The sequence below is a fragment of the Strix uralensis genome, chromosome 7, assembly GCF_047716275.1.
Source record: "Strix uralensis isolate ZFMK-TIS-50842 chromosome 7, bStrUra1, whole genome shotgun sequence".
NCBI lineage: Eukaryota > Metazoa > Chordata > Aves > Strigiformes > Strigidae > Strix > Strix uralensis.
In genome coordinates, this window is record NC_133978.1 from 21432216 (window position 1) to 21441424 (window position 9209).

Sequence of the window (9209 nt, forward strand, 5' to 3'; positions counted from 1 at the left end):
CATAAGCAATAATCTTATAAATTACTTATGGCTGTTCAGGGTTAAGTAAATTTTTGGCAAAAAAAAGAAGAGTCAAAAAAGTAATACGAATTCCTTACTTTATAAGCTTCTCCTCTTACTTCTCTCCATTTTTTCCTCAACCCTCCTCTAGCAAAAAAAACAATAGGCCTTTTCTTATATCTCAAAAATTACAATACCAGGCTTCACAACCAATGCATCCTAGATGATTGCCTACATGTCCACTGGAGTTAATGGAGTCAGACAGGCATGTCTCAGGGGGTTGAATCATAGGTGAGATTAGCTACACCTATGAATGCTCATTTATAATCACTCCACTGATGACTATAAGCCTAAACCACCATTAGTTGTATTGAGACATTTTTGGTTCTAAGGTAAACACCTAGCAGGAACCAAGTGACCATGTCACTCTGAGGGTAACCTCTGTGATTAACTAATTTTTCTCCCTTCATTTTAATCTGGCAGCAGAATGTCACTGCTAAGAATAAGCTCTAAAGAAAGATAGACCAAGTCATACACCCACAGCCAACTGTCTACAGCAGAAAAAAACCTTTAAGGAACCCTGTCTAAGAATTTTCTTCCAATATTGTCTTGCATCGATCTGGGGGAGCTTGGACTGATGTCAGTAGGCTGCTGTTCTACCTCTAGTTACACAAAGGCCTTGCTTGCAGTGCATCAACATCAGACCAATCAGTCATGCTACAAATATTTGATTTCCTTATCCTTCTTTTTGCTCCCTGAAGACTCCAAACATATTTTTTATTTCCCAAACCAATAATAAGAAGCCCCAGTGACAGGTGGCACTGCACAAATACAAAGCTACATATGTGTCACATTTTTCCCCTCTTAAAAGAGAAGAAATACCCACAAGGACCTGCAGGACCAGACTCCTACAGATGCAGCAGGGTAAACTCCATCATGACAGGACATTTCCAGAGCTCTGTACAGCACTGCTTATGGATCTAGAGATTTGTTTTCTCCATATGGAAAAAGTCCTGTGTCATTGTATAATCACAGGTTGACCCAATGCTCCCAGCCTCAGCAAGACACCTGGGTGGAGGGAGCACAGAGCAAGGGTAACTGGAGTGGAAGTACTCCTTGTTCCTCTCACTACCCAGAGACACAAGTCATCATAACTGTCACTTTGAGAGCTCGGATCCAGAGATCTGTAACCTCTGTCACCAGACCATTTGGTAGGAGTTCCTAAGACAGGTAGATATGAGCTAGGAGTGGTCTGGGACATTCTTTCTCTCCTTTTCTACTGTTGGCTGGTTCATCCCAGATCTAGGGAGAGCTACTGGTGTTCAAATCATCATGATACACAAAGCAATCCCTCCATATCTCTACTCACCAAGAAAAGTTTTGTTCTGGAAAGGGCAAGGTGCTGCAAACTTGCTGCTTTCTCAGATTCTCTGTAGACCCTCTTCCTTCCCAGACCTCTGGCTGAAGATGTTATTTGCCCCAGTGATGGCAATGTGCAATGTGATTACATCAGTGAAGGAGGGTCACATGGACCATATAGAATCATAGAATGGTTTGTGTTGGAAGGGACCTTAAAGATCATCTAGTGCCTACCCCCCTACCATGGGCAGGGACACCCTCCACCAGACCAGGTTGCTCAAAGCCTCATCCAGCTTGGCCTTGAACACTTGCAGGGAGGAGGGAGCCACAACTGCTCTGGGCAACCTCTTTCAGTGTCTCACCACCCTCACAGTAAAGAATTTCTTGCTTATATCTCATCTAAATCTGCTCTCTTTCAGTTTAAAACCATTACCTGTCATCCTACTACCACATTCCCTGATAAAGAGTCCCTCCCATCTTTTCTGTAGTCCCCCTTTAAGTACTAGAAAGCCGCTATAAGGTCTCCTCGAAACCTTCTCTTCTTTAAGCTGAACAACTCAAACTCTCTCAACCTGTCCTCATAGGGAAGGTTCTCCAGCCCCCTGATCATCTTCATGGCCCTCCTCTGGATCCACTTGAGCATGTCTATGTCCTTATGCTGCAGGCCCCAGAGCTGACACAGTAGTCCAGGAAGGGTCTCACAAGAGCAGAGTAGAGGGCAAGAATCCCCTCCCTCGACCTGCTGGCCACACTTCCCTTAATGCAGTCCAGGATACAGTTGGCTTTCTGGGCTGCGAGTGCACATTGCTGACTCTTAGTAAGTTTTCCATCCACTAATACCCCCAAGTCCTTCTCCGCAGGGCTGCTCTCAATCCACTCTTTGCCCAGTCTGTATTTGCGCATGGGATTGCCTTGACCCATGTGCAGGACCTTGTACTTGGCCTTGTTGAACTTCATGAAGTTTGCACGGTCCCACCTCTCCAGCCTGTCCAGGTCCCTCTGGATGGCACATCCCTTCCCTCCAGTGTGTCGACCACACTACACAGCTTGGTGTTGTTGGCAAACTTTCTGAGGGTGCACTCAAGCCCACTGTCCACATTGCCAGCAAAGATATTTGACATATCTGAGCCTGCAACAGTGGAATATATGCAACATGCGTACAGCAAGGCTACAGAAATGTGGGCAAATCTGTGTGATGTTCATTTAGAGCTTGTGCTAAACATCATATACTCCTTGCCAGAGAAATTGTACCAAGAGATTGATCATTTTGTGCCAATTGAAGCTGGATGCCTACACAGAGGTTGTAACACCTAAAATTCAAAAATTTTTATTTCTGTCCCACATGTTGTTCCTAAAACAAACAGGTCAAACAGCAATTTATCCTTCAGGTCAGTTCTCAGGGCTGCCATCTAATGCCAAACAGATTTTGTCTCCTGTACAACCCAAGAATTACACCCTTTATCTCATAGACTAACTGATTAATCTCATCACGAGTTACGCAGAAAGTCTTGCTACAGTCCGTCACACAAACTCGGTCTTCTCCTTGTCTCCATCCAGGACTGTGACTGGAGGGATGAGGAAAGCCTTGTCCTCTCTCCTGAACTCCACCTTTTTGCCTTTTTGCCTGTCAATACAGATTATGTTGCAAGCAGACAGAATTGTGTGCCATACACATTCACATACACACTCCCAGCCACTATCAGACAGTCTCTGGCATAGATGGAGCACTGGCCTGACCCACACTTGGCTGCTGGCTCTTCTTACACTCCTTCAATGCACATTCCCAGCTGTGTGTTGCTATACAGTTTAGGATGTGTTTAATTCACCTAATGATAGAGCTGATGTAGTGGGGGGGCAGAATCATAACTCTCTAGCGGGAAGTAAATTCTGGTTCTGTATTCTAGTTTCATCCAAATCCACCACCAATTTATTGAAAACAAACAAACAAACCCTGTTTATTATCACAGTTGTGTTTCAGTAAACAAAATCACCCAGTTTTATTCCCAAAGGTCATGTACTCATATGTTAATATTAAAAATGCTTTGTAAAAGTGAAGAGAAATTAAGTCCTTGCAGTACAGTTGCAGATGTGGTTTACGGGAGGTGGCTGGGTTCCAGCCCACCACTGATGCATTCTCCTTGCCAGAGGAGAAATAGTGTGGAACAGTGTTTGAAAACGGTGTGGTTATTAAACAGCCCATTGAAAGGCTGGAAGGTGCCCTGTGGCAACCCCACCTACCCCCCCCCCGCCCCCCGCCCCCCCCACCTCCTTGGGTGAGTCCTCTATGTTATTTTGAGAAATGAACAACTTCTACTGCTTGGCTAGTTTGTTAATAATTTCTGATCAGAATGGGAGGATGCAGGAGAGAGGATGTCCTTTTGCTGGTCAGTCCGTCCCACCAGAGACTAAGGTGTTCAGGCTCCTCCTAGTGTTAAGAGATCCCAGTGCCCTCTCCTGGCTGGTACTGGCCATGCTGGGATTTTCATCTGCCATGAATCAGGGATTTGCAGAGGTCTAACATCTTGCTTTTTCCATCTTTGTTTTTTAATGCCAGTTTATGCCAGTATCACCATACCATCCAGTCTCCTTGAAAGTGGCTGAGCTCCTATCTATTCCTCTTTTTGCCTCAAACTCATAAACCATCTCTCCCCATTTGTCTTGCTTGGAGAAATAAAGATCATTCCCTTCTAACAGCTGGACTTGGGGGGGATCGCCAGGATCCAATACATTGCCAGCAGCCTGTGGGAGGTCAGGGTCTAATTCTAGAACCATGTCGTAAATATGGTTGAAGGACTCCTCCTCTGGTTCTTCGCTCCCAAAGTAAACAGAGTCGTAGTCCTGCATGTCAACACGAGGAGATGCTTCTGCAAGCCTGGCAGCCTCCAATTCCCTTTGGAGAGAGAAGGGAAAAAGTGATGCTTACCCACATACTGCTGCTGGAGTGTGATTTGGCCAAGTGCTGGTCGGTTACCCCAGAGAGGTACCTCTCTGCTGGACTCGTGGCCAGCTCACGTTGTTATTCAGAAGCATTCAGCATCAGAAACTATCATCTACCTGCTCTTAGCATGAAACACCACATGATTTTCCCTCAGTGTGGAAAGCCACGGGATGCTCTGGAGCTAGTGTGTGTCACATGCTGCCTCAGTGCTGCTGCAGCGGCAGCAAGCTGCTGGGCTGGCAGTGGGCGTCACACACAGCACGTGGCCGGTAATGTGGAGCTGTGCTAATCTCACTGCAGCAGCCTTACATGCTGCTTTTAGTTCAGGGCTTCTTTTTTAAGATCAGAGGCATTCTGCTGTAGACAAGTTTCTATGTCTGCTTTCCATACCCTGCACTCAGATTTTAGGAGGTATTTTCCATTAAAAGCGCAGATAGAGACAAGCAAAAATGTTTAAATGTTTATAGCTGTCTGTTAGGTTAAAGACTTCCTCAAGTAGGCAACTCTGCAGGACTCTTTTTTATGACCATGCCTTAGAAAATACATGCTGAAATTTACCATATTTTAGCATTTAAAAACTTTAATGATCAGAGGGAAGTGATTTCCCCTTTGTAGCTCTGTGTTCTGCTGTGACTCTGTGAGGTAGTGAGCGGAGGAGGCTGGCAGCCATTTTTCTGCTACTTTACATTATTTTTACATAGTCTAACAGGAAACAATATAAACTTCCTAGGAAGCAGACAGCAAGTCTCTGTGCTTTGGGGAATTTGGTGAAGGCAAATGCATCAGACAGAACCATTCCAAGACAACTTATCTGACAGTGGAGTATTAACTCCACTATTGTGTTGTTGGTACCTGAACAACAATCCTGCTCTTCATCCTCCTGCTGAGAATTTGGAACAAACTTTGGGCAGATAATATGAGAAGCCTCCATCTGAATGTTCTTCCAAAACTCATGAAGAGGCAGATTGCACTGGGGATGTGCACACAGGAAGGCACAGACCTCCCACAGCATGGAGCCCACTCCACCAAGACATACGTGGAGCTCTGCAGAAGCCAGGCTCCCTGCCTGCTGCTTTCCTACTGTAACACTGAGTCTTTGTGAGACAGCATAACAATGCCTGAGGGACCATGAGTCTGGTCTCCTACTGCAAGCGATCAACCCAGCAATATATGACTCTGTGCTGGCTCATTTATCCTCCTATCCATGGGACTCTTGGGTCTTGATTAGATGCAAAAGAATTTGTCTAACTGATTCTAACACAGCTCTACCCAAGACAGTTCTAGCTCTCCCAAATGTCAGCCAAAGCACAGAAGGGTACTTGCATAAAATTGTCTCCTCTTTTCTCCTCACCTGCTCCTCCCACACAATTTACATCTTTAGGAACACAATTATTCCAGAAAAAAAAATCAGTGTTGGCCTTGATTCAGTCTGTGAGCTAAAGGTCGGGGGACTTCCTTTGGGTAAGAGCAACCCCTATGGATATTATTAATCACTTACCAGTGGGATTGAATGTCCAGTTACAAAGATGTGCAAAAAGGAGTGCAGGTGAATATTATTACCTGACTGCTTGTTTTTCCTGTTTGATCATCTCTAATATGGCAGAAAATGCAGGTCTCTTGGTAGGGTTGTGATTCCAACAGGCTTTCATGCACTCAGTCAGTCTGGCAAGGTTTGGAAAGCCAAAATCATCAGGGATACTTCCTAACTCCGTGAATTTTAGAACCTGTTTTTATTTATTCAGACAACAAAAACAATGTCACATTGAAGGCGATAAACTGTGTTTTTTCCCTCTGCAGAGGGAATCTATTTCCAAAAATGTTGCAAGAGCCTAATCGTATTGAGATCGGTACTCAGCCATCACACCCAGTCAACAGGTTCAAAAGTCACTGTGGTAGAAGAAGGGACCAGGATGTTGACAAATCAATGGACAGAGATGGCAGAGCACAATCAAATAGGTCTCCTGCCCTCAGGACCAGACTAAATACATAAGCAGGGAAAAAGGAGAGATTGCCATGAAGCCTGAACACAGCTGTCATATAGAAAAATGTAGAAGAAGAGATTATGGTTAAAATGCACTTTCCTGTCTAAGAAGGGAGGGAATCCTATGACTCAGAACATTGTGGAACATTTCTCAGTTGAAATATTGACTGAATTTTGGAGGAAATAATGACCCCCTGATAAAGGCAACATGCACACTTTGAGTAGGAGTGGCAAATTTCTTTCCACACATGAAAGAGAAAAATTGGAAAATGGGTCTCTCCATCCCTAGCGATGTCAGAGTTATAGAGAGGCCAATACTGCACTTCCCCCCCAGAACACCCTTGCCATCCTTACCTCCCCGCTGTTCAGTAAGTGGAAAGGTTTCAGTGGCTTGTACATGTGCAGTTTGGTCAACTGTGCCGTTAAAGCTTCCCATATCATAATCCCAAAGCTAAAGACATCTGATGCTCGGGAATAGAGCCCATCATTTCTCACTTCTGGGGCAGCCCTATTGAAGAAATGAACAGCTTATTGGTCTAACATATTTCTGTATACTAGAGAGCTGCAGGGCAAGGCAAAGCAGAGTGGTCCATGCTTTTCACTGTGGATCCAGAGACTTCAGTTTACACTTTGCATTAGAGTCTATGGCTAAGTGTCTAAGTAAGAGGAGCAGGGTGACAATGGTGCATCATGGGACATATACCTAAGCTACTGCTGAGAAAAGGGGCACAAGGCACAGCAGCATTTTCTCCCATGTTCAGACTTACAGGAAAATTCAATTTTTGCCAGAATGTCCAAGTTTTCTGCTGGATAAAAAGCCACAAGACAATTTCTCTGAAACAAAGAAACCAACATGTTCTGCTGTTTGAACAGGTACCAGGTAAAATATGGAAAACACAACTTTAAAAAAATACTCTCAGAATTTTCCTCATTTTCATAGGAGCTGTAGGAAGGATGTGGATATTGTGAACTAGATAGTGGCTAAAGCTGTGGATGGGTAAGGCAGAGTTTGTGGTAAGAAAATGGGCAGAAAAGAGAGAGGACGTGAAACATAACAATACACTTACCACTTGTCTGCATCAGCTGGCATAACTTTGCGCACATAAGGCTGAAAGAGGTTGTCATCTGTCCCTGGATGTGGCAGACAGACTGCTCTTCCCCAGCGACCAAGTTTTGCCATTACCTTTGAGGAGACAAGGGAAAGATGGGAGATTTAAATCCACAGCATTTTTCCACTTTTCAGCAAAAGCAGCAAGAATTCAGTAGTTATAACAGTGCAGGGCTTGCTGGGCAGTTTATCTGTGTTCTGCCAACAGTGACCAGCATCACTGCTTCCCAGTTAGGGATGAGCAACTATGGATTGACCTGTCTTGGCACTCATCTAAGCTAACCTTTCAGAAGTTAAGAGAGCCAATATAGGCTTTCTATACAGCCTTCCTCACAGGACAGAACTGAGCACCTCCAGAAAACAATTAGACACTTCTTCCCCAGAAACCTACCTTGGCATATGATGAGTCTCTGTCTGGAGTGATTGCATTACCACCTGATTAAGAAAAAATAACTAAAGTTTTTGCAAACCTCTCTGTTCTAATGTAACTAAAAGTGCATCCTTCAACATGTGACAAACCATTTATGACTGTAGTGCTGTGCTCCTTAATGTCCATTTGTGCGCACTTTCCTACTTATTTGCCAAGGGCTCCCTTTGTACAGGGGTCTACCTGGGTGGAAGTGGATTGTGGTTACAGGCAGCAGTGGTCCAAGAAGAGTTACGGAATAATCTGAAACAAGACAGAATGAGTAGAAAGAACAAATACCTCTGGGCAACTGTGATCAGAGTTAATGTAAATGTAACTGCACTGTAGGTCACAGTGTATGATCCCCCTGGAATGAAGATATACCATGGCAGAAGCAACCTGCTCAAGGCAAGTGAGAAGTGTGACATCATCCATGCTAGGACTTGCAGCAACTTCTATTAGGGACTTTGGGTTGCCATCAAGAGGCTTGGAGGTCTGCAAAAGGGATACATGAGAAAATTAGGGAGAGGGGATTCAAAGGGCAAACACTTGCTAGCAAGTTATCACAAACAAATCAGAGCTCTGCCTCCATATGTGCCCCTCACAGCAGTTTCCCATCTGCCAGGAGTGAATAGCAAGATGCCATATTTTGCTCCGGATCTATGTGGTTTGCCTACTTTGTGCACAGGTGTGATGTGCAAAGGTTCCTGTGCTATCTCTGAGTGAGCAACAGGCAGAACCCAAAGACCTGCAAGCTGGGGAATACGCCTAAATCAGCACAGAATTAGCTTGTCTACATGCAGGAGAATGAGTTTAGTGTGGCATAGTGGGGATGGTATTTCACCTTTATCTGATGGGATTTAAAAACAGCACCATCCAAAGACACTGCAAACAGTAGTACAGCAATCACAACCATGTACTATAGCAGTGCTTGACGAGGGCACCACCTTGCAAAAGACCGGGAAGTCACAAACCAGGACAAAGTCTCTGACTCACGGAGTTTACAGTCCATTGCCTGAAAAACATCCCCTTTCTTTATTTCTTCACTCACTACTGTGCAGCTCTTTCAATTCCTGCTGTGGCTAAGTGCTTTGTAAAACACTTTACAGTCTCTCAGTGGAAGATGGCAGCTCTCTCCACTGCTGTTCAGCTTCTTGAAATGCAGGAATGGCAGAGTAGCCAACAGCCATTACCCCAAAACACATTATGCAAACAGTTACAGCTGCATGGCAATTTCCCTACTCAAGGAAGGACTTAGCAGCCAGAAGACTGCAAAGATAACAATCTTGCTCCTTTATCTAACTAGAAGGATCCTCTTGTATACGGTCTGGGATCTCAGCACAACACATGACAAACCCAGACACCAGGTAATATGTCAAAGAAAATCTTTGTATGAGAAGGGATTCTTTCCTCCACC